Source organism: Heterodontus francisci, unplaced genomic scaffold (assembly GCF_036365525.1).
Source record: "Heterodontus francisci isolate sHetFra1 unplaced genomic scaffold, sHetFra1.hap1 HAP1_SCAFFOLD_452, whole genome shotgun sequence".
NCBI classification, from domain to species: domain Eukaryota; kingdom Metazoa; phylum Chordata; class Chondrichthyes; order Heterodontiformes; family Heterodontidae; genus Heterodontus; species Heterodontus francisci.
The window spans coordinates 1,106,038-1,120,227 of record NW_027141290.1 but is presented as its reverse complement, the minus strand read 5'-3'; positions in this window follow the sequence as shown (position 1 = coordinate 1,120,227).

Here is a 14,190-nt window from a genome sequence, read left to right as displayed (position 1 = left end):
CTGTCTCACTGCAGTTACTGTCCCCTCTCACCAACCCCATCTGCTGGTGTCCCTGTCTCATTGCAGTTACTGTCCCCTCTCACCATCTCCATCTGCTGGTGTCCCTGTCTCATTGTAGTTACTGTCCCCCTCTCACCATCACCATCTCCTGGTGTCCCTGCCTCATTGCAGTTACTGTCGCATCCCACCATCTCCATCTGCTGGTGTCCCTGTTTCACTGCATGTACTGTCCCCTTTCACCATCTCCATCTGCTGGTGTCCCTGTCTCACTGCATTTACAGTCCCCCTCTCACCATCTCCATCTGCTGGTGTCCCTGTCTCACTGCAGTTACTGTCCCCTCTCACCATCTCCATCTGCTGGTGTCCCTGTTTCATTGCAATTACTGTCCCCTCTCACCATCTCCATCTGCTGGTGTCCCTGTCTCATTGCAGTTACTGTCGCATCCCACCATCTCCATCTGCTGGTGTCCCTGTCTCACTGCAGGTACTGTCCGCTCTCACCATCTCCATCTGCTGGTGTCCCTGTCTCACTGCAGGTACTGTCCCCCTCTAACCATCTCCATCTGCTGGTGTACCTGTCTCACTGCAGTTACTGACCTCCTCTCACCATCAGCATCTGCTGGTGCCCCTGCCTCACTGCAGTTGCTGCCCCCTCTCACCATCTCCATCTGCGGGTGTCCCTGTCTCATTGCAGTTACTGTCCCCCGCTCACCATCACCATCTGCTGGTGTCCCTGTCTCATTGCAGTTACTGTCGCATCCCCCCATCTCCATCTGCTGGTGTTCCTGTCTCACTGCAAGTACTGTCCCCTCTCACCATCTCCATCTGCTGGTGTCCCTGTCTCACTGCAGGTACTGTCCCCCTCTAATCATCTCCATCTGCTGGTGTACCTGTCTCACTGCAGTTACTGACCTCCTCTCACCATCAGCATCTGCTGGTGCCCCTGCCTCACTGCAGTTGCTGCCCCCGCTCACCATCTCCATCTGCTGGTGTCCCTGCCTCACTGCAGTTACTGTCCCTCTCACCACCTCACAATCACTGCGATTTGCAGCTTTGTCCACTGGTGGCGGTTGTTGACAAAGCACCCACGAGGTGGCGCTGCACTGGCACATCCGCAAACGTTCACTATTCCCGTTAACCATCAGGATCTGCCACGTTCCGGCAGCTGCCAGGACTAAAGGTGGCGCCGGTCAAATAATCACAAAGGCGGGTGGAGGGTGGGTGGTGGAGCGGGGGTCTGGGGGAGGAGGGGGAATGGGACTTAGTTCCAGTGTTTGAAACCCTTCAGCTCTTTCTATGATTTCACGAATTTAACAATGAGATTGAGAGGGTATTTCACCCCCTTCTTCAGCTCCTGTCTGAATTTAGTCTGGGTCACAATGTAAATACATGTGTTGGTGCAGGAACAGAGAATCTGCAGCATCTTTGATGTTTGACCTGTGATAAAGAGAGGGTCAGTGTAGGAGGAATAAGACTTAATATCTACAATTCGCCTATAAATGTTAAACACAACCCGGGTCACCCATAACAGTATAAAACTGCCGGATATACTGAAGAGTAAAATAATTGATTTCCTGCGATTCTCCATTTCTGGGTCCTTGTGATTCTCTGCATTGCTGCGGCGCCGGAATCCCCTGCGGACTTTACTGGAGAATAAAATCCGTCTGACAGTCAGAACATTGAGTAGCAAAATCAGAAAGACCGGGACACAAGGGGTTAAAATGAGGTCAAACAATTCAAATGCCCCCCATATGGGGGAAGTAAAGAAGCTCAGTTTATGAACACAACCCATGGGAACACTATCAATAATGTAATCTTGTTTCAGTGTTAAGTACCACGGGAGAGACTCTAAACAGCCCAGCACACTCACTGTTCCCACAACCACAGCCGCCGTTTTCTCGCTGCAATATTTTGTTTTCAGCTTCTCACAACAAATGGCCACAAATCGATCAAAGGTGAAAGTGACTGTGAGCCAGACAGAAACAACTGTGGATGCAGAAAGCAGAACGACAATGAGAGAACACACAGGAGTAATTCTCAGGAATGAATATGGGAAATAAATTACAACAATCCAGGTCAATATGGGATTAGTGATAACGACCAGGAGATCAGACACTGCCATTCCCACCAGGTAGACACTGATACATTTGGAGAGACCGCACTTTCCTCGGGACAGGATCACAATCGCCACCAAGTTAACTGGAAGAGAGAGGGAAAAGGAAGCAGAGAAATTACTGATCAGACATGGAGACAAAGCAGCAGTTTGACAGGATCTGGGCTGAAATTTCCAGCTTTGTTGCTGCATCGAGCCGTGAAAACTGATTCATTGACGCGGGCAGTGCTTTGCCACAGTGAAATGTTTGAAAACACAGTTATTAATAATGAATTGGGAAATTGATGCAGAAAGTGAATAAAGTCAGCACCGGATCTACTGGAAGTACTGAGTGAGGATGCAGTGTCAGTGGGAAATGAGAAGGTGTTTTATAGAGATGTAATGCAATGGGTTAATTGGGAATTTGTCTCCAGACTGTTGGTTGGGAATGTTTGGGGAGAGCGGGATGTGTCGCTGGTTTGTTGCTCTGGGTTCAGCGAACCGACAGAGACTGTTACCAAGTGGGTAAACGGCTGCGCTGTGTTAGAGTATCAGCAAATATCTAGAATAGCAGAGCAGGCTCTCGGGCTGAATGGCCTCGTCCTGCTCCTTTGCTCCTGTATTCCTATCAGGTTGGATAAAGGAGCTGGAGGTGGTGACAGTGAGTGAGATTGAGAGGGAGAGAAGGGAAAGGACATGTTGGAGCTGGAGGGGAGACTGGAGCAGATGGTTTGGGAAAGTGGATAACCTGAAGCAATGGATGAGGAGACTGAGGATTCAATACAGTGAGAGGAGAGGCTGAGATTCACAGGGAGAGACTGCAGCAGAGTGTTAGAGGAAATCAAATCTATAGATCCCAGTAATACAACTCAATTCATACATTCAAACAATAATCACTGTGGTTATTGGTGTTGGAGAACAGTTCATTGTTTATACAATATAGTCAATATATTTAGTTTGTGCAGGCTATTAAATATAAATTTAAATATATTACTGATATCAGCCTCGCTCTTTATTGAATTCAGCAGTGACAGAGATTTTCAAGTACAGTATTTAAATAATGAATTACCATCAGTGAAGAACTGATGCTATTCAATTTATTCAGTCACTAAGTAAGGAATCGGAACTTTCTACGAAACAAAATGTTGAACTGACAGAAATCAACACAGAGGTTCACAAGGAGGAGGTGTTCGCAATTTTGGAAAGTGTGAAAATAGATAAGTCCCCTGGGCCTGATGGGATTTATCCTAGGATTCTCTGGGAAGCCAGGGAGGAGATTGCAGAGCCTTGTCCTTGATCTTTATGTCGTCATTGTCGACAGGAATAGTGCCAGAAGACTGGAGGATAGCAAATGTTGTCCCCTTGTTCAAGAAGGGGAGGAGAGACAGCCCTGGTAATTATAAACCTGTGAGCCTTACTTCGGTTGTGGGTAAAATGTTGGAAAAGGTTAAAAGAGACAGGATTTATAATCATCTTGAAAAGAATAAGTTCATTAGCGATGGTCAGCACGGTTTTGTGAAGGGTAGGTCGTGCCTCACAAACCTTATTGAGTTTTTCAAGAAGGTGACCAAACAGGTGGATGAGGGCAAAGCAGTGGATGTGGTGCATATGGATTTCAGTAAGGCGTTTGAGAAGGTTCCCCACGGTAGGCTATTGCAGAAAATACGGAAGGATGGGGTTTAAGATGACTTCGAGCTTTGGATCAGAAATTGGCCAGCTGAAAGAAGACAGAGGGTGGTGGTTGATGGCAAATGTTCATCCTGGAGTTTAGTTACTCGTGGTGTACCGCAAGGATCTGTTTTGGGGCCACTGCTGTCTGTCATTTTTATAAATGACCTGGAAGAGGGTGTAGAAGGGTGGGTTAGTAAATTTGCCGATGACACGAAGGTCGGTGGAGTTGTGGATAGTGCCGAAGGAAGTTGTAGGTTACAGAGGGACATAGGTAGGCTGCAGAGCTGGGCTGAGAGATGGCAAATGGAGTTTAATGCGGAGAAGTGTGAGGTGATTCACTTTGGAAGGAGTAATAGGAATGCAGAGCACTGGGATAATGAGAAGATTCTTGGTAGTGTAGATGAACAGAGAGATCTTGGTGTCCAGGTAAATAAATCCCTGAAAGTTGCTACCCAAGTTAATAGGGCTGTTAAGAAGGCATATGGTGTGTTAGCTTTTATTAGTAGTAGTAGGGGGATGGAGTTTCGGAGCCACGAGGTCATGCTGCAGCTGTACAAAACTCTGGTGAGACCGCACCTGGAGTATTGCGTGCAGTTCTGGTCACCGCATTATAGGAAGGATGTGGAAGCTTTGGAAAGGGTGCAGAGGAGACTTACTGGGATGTTGCCTGGTATGGAGGGAAGGTCTGACGAGGAAAGGCTGAGGGACTTGAGGTTGTTTTCGTTGGAGAGAAGGAGGAGGAGAGGTGACTTAATAGAGACATATAAGATAATCAGAGGGTTCGATAGGGTGGATAGTGGGAGTCTTTTTCCTCGGATGGTGATGGCAAACACGAGGGGACATAGCTTTAAGATGAGGGGTGATAGATATAGGACAGATGTTAGAGGTAGTTTCTTTACTCAGAAAGTAGTAGTGGCGTGGAACGCCCTGCCTGCCAACTTTAAGGGCATTTAAGTGATCATTGGATAGACATATGGATGAAAATGGAATAGTGTAGGTCAGATGGTTTCACAGATCGGTGCAACATCGAGGGCCGAAGGGCCTGTACTGTGCAGTAATGTTCTAATTCTAATTCTAAAAATGAACACAATCTGACAACAAACAACTTCAACTCACAGTTTCTCTCACTAATTGTTCTGGACATTCCAGCACTTTATGACAGTGAATTATTTACATTGCTGCTTCATTCTCTTTCTCTTTACTTCTGCTTACTTCTTTCCGTCGGTTTCGTTCTCCCTGCTCCTTTTCTCCTTCCCTGTCTCTCTGGAGTACTCACACCTGCAAACTGTTACTTCTTGCTACTTTTCATATATGATTTATTGCTAACATTTTGCCTCTGTGTTCTGTTCACCAGCCCCAGGTTCAATGATTCTGTTGTCAGAGTCAGTTTGTTCAATGGTGAAACGTCTGTGAATAGTTTAATGTATCTACAGAACATTCAAGTTTCCACCTGTTCACCTACACTCTTCACTTCATCTACAATACATGGAATAAACAGGATCGAAAGCTACTTCCAGACAAACCTCACAATCATTGAAATTCCTTCTCCTGGAATTATAAAGTAATCTGTTAGAATGTGGGATTGTTTAATTAATAAAACAGCAACATCAGCGCTGCAGATGATAATCAACAGATAAATGGAAAGACTCTTGATTCCAACTGACAGAGTGAAAACCAATAAAACATCACATTAATACTTGCTGTTTTACAATGTAGTCCAGTGACAGTGAAGGTCCACAGTGAAGCAGAGAAGGAGAAGTGAAAGTGTCAGCAGCAAACGCAGTTCAGTAGCCAGACTTTTGAAGCAGCGTCAGACACACTCAGAATGAAATCATATTTGATAACAGTGATAATCAATAAATACATTGAAATCCCAGTTGAACTGAGCCATGTTATTGGGGAGGGAGGATATTGTTCTGTCCCCTTGTAACACTGAGACCGTGAGATGTCTCATTATCAATCACTGCAAAAACAATAATAAAGATATTCCAGGACCCGTTCGATCCACATCATGAAAATGTTAAAAACACCTGATAGTCTGATTATTGATCCTAATTGAAACATCTCATTCCAATACATTCAATACACAGAATAATCCAGTAATAATGCCACAGTTACTTAAAACAATACCATAAATACATAATACAGTTCCTGCAAGAATGAAAGAGTAAACAATGAGGAGATTCCATCAGTAAATTGCTGGAAAAGAACAGAAGGCAGTGTAACACGCACAGAGGGAAATAATATCCAGTACAGCAACACAGTTAATATCTATTTACACCATTAACAGCTGAGATACTGCTTACCAGCAACTCCAATTGCTGCAAGTCCAAGATAGTAAATGAACATGAACTGAACGAATACTGGATATCCCATTTCTGTGAGAAGCAGAGACTTCGATTAGCCTGGAATCCACAGCTCCACCAGGCACTCTGAGCTGATCCATTCCAATGGGTCCTGATTTATACAGGGGATAATTCTCCACTGACACGGTTATACCCCTGATCATTGCTATTAGTTACAATCTCCTGAACAAACATATTACATCAGCAGCTTTGACTCTGATGTAAATAATGTGGTGGATAAAACACAATCATTTCAATGTCAATGACATTTTCTTAGTAAGACCTCTCTCGGGAATAAACCTGAATTCTGTACTCATACTGGATGGATGGCAATTATGAGAGGCGTCATTTACATTTTCCATATTATTGTATTGACCTTGTTCACTCCTGGCATTTCCATTGCATATGTAACTGATCTGTCTGCAGTGGACACTGAATCCAGGGACAAAAACAATCCCGTTTCACTCTGTTCCTGCCTTTTCACAGTTAAAATGTGAACTTTGAGTCTCTGATTCGGGACCATGTTCAGGGGTACAGCCCAGAAACTGCTGTGAGTGATATTACGGGACAGACACTGTACGCATCCATTTGGGAGGCAGTTGGGTAGTGATAATGTCACTGGTCATGTAATCCAGAGGCCCAACCTGATGGCCTGGGGACTGAAGTTCATATCCCACCACAGCAGCGTTATAAACCAGAGGGAGCTCCCTTTCTATGTATAAAGTAGAGGGACCTCCGCAACCACGTATAAAGTGGAGGGAGCTCCCTCTCTATTTATAAAGTTGGGGGCGATGAAGGAAAGAGGAGAGAGGGAAACGGAAAAATGGGGAAATGGAGAGAGAGGGACAAAGTGGAATAGAGTGAGAGACAGAAGAAATAGCGAAATGAGACCTTGACGGAACCCCAGTAACAATCCCCGTTGTCTGCCCAGTCCGGTATTTGTGGTTTAATGTGAGTGTTTTAGGGATGAGTGTTTGATATTTTTAACCGACATTGCCATTCCCAACAAAAGCAAGAGTTAAAGATTCAACTTTAACCAAATATATGGCTCAAAGCATTGCTGTCCATGTACAGAGGGACGGAGAGATGGAGGGAGTGAGACACAGATGGACAGAGACACAGACAGAGTGGGGCAGAGACAGGGAGAGAGAGAGAGAGACAGAGCTGGAATGATAGAGAAAAATGGAGAAACAGACACAGAGGGAGAGAGACAGAAAGGGAGGCAGGCAAAAGCAGAGTGAGAGGGACAGAAAGAGAGGCAGGCAGAAGCAGAGGGAGAGAGACAAATGCAGAGGTAGAAAGGGACAGAGAGAGAGAGGGAGAGAGACAAACAGAGGGAGAAACAGAGACAGAGGGACAGACAGTCAGAGAGGGAGAGAAAGAGGGCGAGATTATAGGAAAAACTTTACATCTAATAATGTTGAAAAAAGATAGAATTATAAAGTAAAACTGGCTGTGTGCAGGAACTAATTTTGAAAGGAAAGATCAGGGGTTTAGTGTGAGTGTTTTGGGGGCAAGTGTTGGATCAGTGATTGATAGTTTCAAACTGAAGTGACATTTAAAATAATTCCAAATAATATTATTAAACACTGACAAACTTTAGAAGCAGGTGAAATGGGATACAGTGTGTGAGGGGACTTTGACAGAACTTCAGTAACAATCCGCATTATCTGCACAGTCCTGTATTGGGCGTTTAGTGTGAGAGATTAGGGGGCGAGTGTTGATCAGTGTTTGATATTTTCAAACTGCAGTGACGTTCCCAGCAAGGGCAAGATTTACAGGTTCAAAATTAATCAAGAAATGGATAAAAACATTTCTGTCCAAGGAGAGAGAGATGGTGTTAGAGACAGAGTCATGGAAAGAGGCAGAGAAAGAGGGAGAGGGCGAGGGGGAGAAAGAGAGAGAAAGATGGGAAGAAACAAACATGAGAGAGAGAGACAAATAGAGAAGATGAGACAAGTTGTAACAATCATTAACAATCCGCATTATCTTCCCAGTCCTGTTTTTGGAGGTTAGTGTGAGTGTTTTAGGGGTAAATGTTGGATCAGTGTTTCATATTTTCAAACTGCAGTGCCATTCCCAACAAGGCTGTTAAAGTATATCAGAGCAGGGAGGTTATGCTGGTACTGTATAACTCATTGCTTAAGCACCATAATGAGACCTTGCAGGGCAGGTACAGTGTGAGTTTAGGTGCAGATTAAAGCAGTGGCTTTAGAGAAGGAGGGAGAGACGGGCAGAAAGAGTGAGGAGATACGGGGAGGAAGGCAGATTGGAGGAGAAACTTTACATCTAACCACGTGAAAATAAAAAAGAAAAAAAAATTAAATGGACTGCGCACTGAAAATACTGTCCGCACACAACAACGAAAGTCACACCCCATCCTAACTTGAAACTATATCACCATTCCTTCACTCTTACTGGGTCAAAATCCTGGAACTCGCTTCCGAACAGCACTGTGGGTATACCTACCCCACATGGACTGCAGCGGTTCAAGAAGGAGGCTCAACACCACCTTCTCAAGGGCAATTAGGGATGGGTAATAAATGCTGGTCTGGCCAGTAACGCACACATCCAACAAATAAATGAGGCAAATAAAAAGTTGACATCGAGTCACGAAAGGAGATATTACACTAGATGAACAAAAACTTGGTCAGGGAGGTTGGTTTGAGGCAGCGTCTTCAAAGAGGAAAGAGAGTTAGTGAGACAGAGAGGCTGAGGAAAAGAGTTCCAGAGTAAGGGTCTTGGCAGCTTGAAGGCACGGCCACCAATGGTGGGACGATTCAAATTGAGGATGCTCAAGAGGCCAGAATTAGAGGATCGCAGATTTTGGTGGATTGTGGAGCTGGAGGAGATTGCAGAGATAGGGAGGGGTCATTTGTGGAAGACAGTTCCAAACTTCTACCACCCTTTGTGTGTTGAAGTGTTTCTAAATTTCATCTTTGAAAGGGCGTTCGACTGATTTTTGATTTTTAGACAGTCCCCCCTCCGTGTGAGACAGTCCCCTCTATCTTTCTCCCCCCCTCTATCTCCCTCCCCCCTCTATCTCTCTCCCCCCTCTATCTCTCCCACCCACTCTATCTCTCCCACCCCCTCTATCTCTCTCACCCCCTCTATCTCTCTCACCCCTCTCTCTCTCTCACACCCTCTATCTCTCTCAACCCCACTATCTCTCTCACCCCCCTCTATCTCTCTCTCTCTCCACCATCTCTCTCTCTCATTGTGTTTCGCTATCACTGTCTCTGTCTCTCTCTGTCTCACTGCCGCTCCCTCTCTCTCCATTTCCCTCTCTGTGTCTCTACCTCTCTTTCTCTCTCTCTCTCTCTCCCCCTCTCTTTCTCTCTCTGTTACTCTCTCTCTCTCTCTCTGTGTGCCGCTGTCCATGACTCTATTTGTGTCTCTCTCACCATCGTTGCCTTTCTCTCTCTCTGTATCTCTCTCTCACTGTCCCTGTATCTTCCTCTCCATATCTCTGTCTCCCTCTCTATTTCTGCCTCTTCCTCTCTGTCTCTCTCACTGTCCCTCCATCTGTCTTTCCCTCCCTGTCACTCCCTCTCTCCTTCTCTCTGTCTTGCACTCTCTCTCCTTCTCTCTCTCTGTCCCTCCATCTGTCTTTCCCTCCCTGTCACTCCCTCTCTCCTTCTATCTGTCTCTCCCTCTCTCCCTCTCTTTCTCTGCCTCTGTCCATAACTCTGTATGTGTCTCTATGCCACCATTTCTCTCTTTCTCTTTCCCCCTCTCTCTTTCTTTTCATCTCTCCATTCCTCCCTCGCTCCCAGTACAGCAATGGTTTCAACCATTTTTCCTTCTTTCTATATCCCTCCCTCTCAGTCCCACTCCCTCCTTCTATCTCTGTCTCTGCCTCTCTCTCTGTCTCTCTCTCTGTCTCTCCAACTGCCTTTCCCGCTCTGTCTCTCCCTCTCTCCTTCTCTCTGTCTTGCACTCTCTCTCCTTCTCTCTCTCTGTCCCTCCATCTGTCTTTCCCTCCCTGTCACTCCCTCTCTCTCCTTCTATCTGTCTATCCCTCTCTCCCTCTCTTTCTCTGCCTCTGTCCATAACTCTGTCTGTGTCTCTATGACACCATTTCTCCCTTTCTCTTTCCCCCTCTCTCTTTCTTTTCATCTCTCCATTCCACCCTCGCTCCCAACACAGCGATGGTTTCACCCATTTTTCCTTCTTTCTATATCCCTCCCTCTCTGTCCCACTCTCTCCTTCTATCTCTGTCTCTCTCTCTGTCTCCCTCTGTCCCTCCATCTGTCTATCCCTCTCTATCACTCCTTCTCTCTCCTTCTCTCTCTGTCTCTCCCTCTCTCCATCCCTCTGTCTTTCCCTCTCTGTCACTCCCTCTCTCTCCTTCTATCTCTGTCTCTGCCACTCACTCTGTCTCTCTCTAAGTCTCTCTAACTGCCTTTCCTCTCTGTCGCTCCCAATCGCTCATTCGCTCTCTGTCGCTCTCTCTCTATTCCTCAATCTGTCCTTCCCTGCCTGTCATTCCATCTCTCTCCTTCTATCTCTGACTCTCTCTCTCTGTCCATCCATCTGTCTTTCCCTCTCTGTCTCTCCCTCTCTCTCCTTCTATCTCTGTCTCTCTCTCTCTATCTCTCCATCTGTCTTTCCCTCCCAGTCACACCCTCTCTCTCCTTCTATCTCTGTCCGTCCATCTGTTTTTCCCTGTCTGTTTCTCCCTCTCTTTCCATTTCTGCCCCTCACTCTCTCTCCATCTGTCTTTCCCTCTCTGTCACTCCCTCTCTCTCCTTCAATCTCTGTCTCTGCCTCTCTCTCTGTCTCTCTCTCTGCCCCTCCATCTGTCTTTCCCTCTCTGACACTCCCTCTCTCTCCTTCCATCTCTGTCTCTCACTCGCTATCCCTCCATCAGTACTTCGCTCCCCGTCACTCCATCTCTCACCTTCTCTCTGTCCGTCCATCTCTCTTTCTCTCCCTGTCACTCCCTCTCTTTTCGTCCAACTCTGCCTCTCTCTCTCTGTCCCAACATCTGTCTTTCTCTCTCTGCCTCTCAATCTCTCTCTTTCTGTCTCTGTCTCTGCAAATCTCTCTCTGTCCCGCCATCGGTCTCTCCCTCTCTGTCTCTCCGTCTTTCTCCTTCCATCTCTGTCTGCCTCTCTCTCTGTCTCTCTTTCAGTCCCTCCATCTGTCTTTCCATCTGTCTCTCCCTCTCTCTCCTTCTCTCTATGTCTCTGCCTCTCTCTCTGTCTCTCTCTCTCTCCCTCCATCTGTCTTTCCCTCTCTGTCTCTCCGTCTCTGTCCTTTTGTCTCCGCCTCTCTCTCTTTCCCTCCATCTGTCTTTCCCTCTCTGTCACTCCCTCTCTCTCCTTCTATCTCTGTCTCTTTCTCTGTTCCTCCATTTCTCTTTCCCTCTCTGTCACTCCCTCACTCCTTCTCTCTCTGTCTCTCACTTTTTACTTCCATCTGTCTCTCCCTCTCTCTCCTTCTCCCTCTCTCTGTCCTTCCATCAACCTTTCCCCCCTGTCACTCCCTCTCTCTCCTTCTATCTCAGTCTCTGCCTTTCTCTGTCTCTCTCTCTGTCCCTCCATCTGCTTTTCCGTCTCTGTCACTCCCTCTCTTTCCTTCTATCTTTGTCTCTCTCTCTCTATCCCTCCATCTGTCCTTCCCTCCCTGTCACTCCATCTCTCTCCTTCTCTCTCTCTGTCCCTCCATCTGTCTTTCCCTTTCTGTCTCTCCCTCTCTCTCCTTCTATCTCTTTCTCTCCCTCTCTGTCTCCATTTGTCAGATGGAGGGACAGAGAGAGAGACAGAGAGAGAGGCAGAGACAGAAAAAGAAGGAGAGAGAGGGAAAGACAGATGGAGGGACAGAGTGAGAGACGGAGAGAGCAGAGACATGGAGTGACAGTGAGGGAAGGACAGATGGAGGGATAGAAAGAGAGAGACAGAGATAGAAGGAGAGAGAAGGCGTGACGAAGAGGGAAAGACATATGGAGAGACAGAGAGAGGCAGAGACAGAGAGGGAAGGAGAGATTGGGAGAGACAGAGACGGAAAGGCAGTTGGAGAGGCAGAGAGAGAGGCAGAGATGGAAGGAGAGAGAGGGAGTGACAAGGAGGAAAAGACAGATGGAAAGACAGAGAGAGAAGAGATAGAAGTAGAGAGAGGGAGAGATAGGGAGGGAAATACAGATGGAAAGACAGAGAGAGAGACTGAAAGAGAAGGAGAGAGAGGGAGTGTCAGGGAGGGAAAGACAAATGGAGGGACAGAGAGAGAGACATGGAGAGAGATGGAGTGACAGGCAGGAAAGGACAGATGGAGGGATAGAGAGAGACAGACAGAGATAGAAGGAGAGAGATGGAGTGATGGGGAGGATGGGAAGACAGATGGAGAGAGAGAGACAGAGATAGAAGGAGAGAGATGGAGTGACAGGGAGGGAAGGACAGATGGAGGGATAGAGAGAGAGAGACAGAGATAGAAGGAGAGAGAGGGAGTGACAGAGAAGTAAAGACAGATGGAGAGACAGAGAGAGGCAGAGACAGAGAGGGAAGGAGAGATTGGGAGAGACAGAGACGGAAAGGCAGTTGGAGAGACAGAGAGAGAGAGAGAGGCAAAGATGGAAGGAGAGAGAGGGAGTGACAGGGAGGAAAAGACAGATGGAGAGATAGAGAGTGAGAGACAGAGATAGAAGGAGAGGGAGGGAGAGACAGAGAGGGAAAGACAGATGGACGAACAGAGATAGAGACAGAGATAGAAGGACAGAGTGGGAGTGACAGACAGGGAAAGACAGATGGTGGGACAGAGAGAGACACACAGAGAGAGGCAGAGACAGAAAGAGAAGGAGAGCGAGGGAGAGACAGAGAGGGAAAGACAGATGGAGAGACAGAGAGAGAGAGACAGATAGAAGGAGAGAGTTGGCGAGACAGAGAGGGAAAGACAGATGGAGAGACAGAGAGATAGACAGAGAGAGATGGACAGAGTGGGAGAGACAGAGAGGGAAAGTCAAATGGAGAGACAGAGAGAGAGAGACAGATAGAAGGAGAGAGTTGGCGAGACAGAGAGGGAAAGACAGATGGAGAGACAGAGAGATAGACAGAGAGAGATGGAGAGAGTGGGAGAGACAGAGAGGGAAAGTCAAATGGAGAGACAGAGAGAGAGACAGAGATCTCTCCCGATGTTTCTGTCTCCATGCCTATCTCTTAAATGTTTGTGCACGCAGCAGTGAAGGATTACATCAAATTAATTTCTCTTACATTCTCCCTTTCAATCGACCCCGCAATCTCTCTCTCTCTCCAACCTTGTCCCTCTCCACAGCACTCCCTCTTTCTGCATATCTAACCCTCTCTCCCTCTGTCTCTCTCCTCGTGTCAGAGATAGCAGGAGGGAGAGACAGAGAGAGGAAGACAGAGAGAGAATGTTGAAGGAACCATACTCTGTTCCGAAGCTGTGTTGAAGCTGCTCTGGGAGTGTTTGATGGGCTACATTAATCGGCCGTGTACAGTCCGCTATCATGCTGTGAAGAAACACAGCTTGTTCAGTGTACAACGGGTCAAAGGGAACGATTCACTCCTGTCTGCTACTGGGAAGAGAGACTGACCTTAACATCAAGGCAGCGTTTGAGCGAGTGTGACATCGAGGAGCCCAAGACAAACTGAAGTCAGTGGGAATCCGCTGGTTGGACTCATACCGAGCACAAAGGAAGATGGTTGTGGTTGTTGGAGGTCAATCATCTCAGTCCCAGGACATCACTGCAGGAGTTCCTCAGGGTAGTGTCCGAGTCTCAGCCATCTTCAGCTGAGATCACAAAAGAGAATGCTGGAAATACTGAGCAGGTCAAGCAGCATCTGTGGAGAGAGAAAAAGAGGTAGTGATTCAGCTCGATGCTTTCCTGATTTCCAGCATCCACAGTAAATTGCCTCAGATAATGAAGAAATCCAGAGTCACATGCACCAAGACCCAGACAACATTCAGGTTTGGGCCGACCAGTGGCAAGTAAAATTTACGTCACACAAGTGCCAGGCAATGACCATCTGCAACAAGAGAGAATCCAACCACCTCCCCTTGGCATTCAAAGCATTATCCCATCGCTGAAACCCCCAGCAACAACATCCTGGTGTAACATTGACA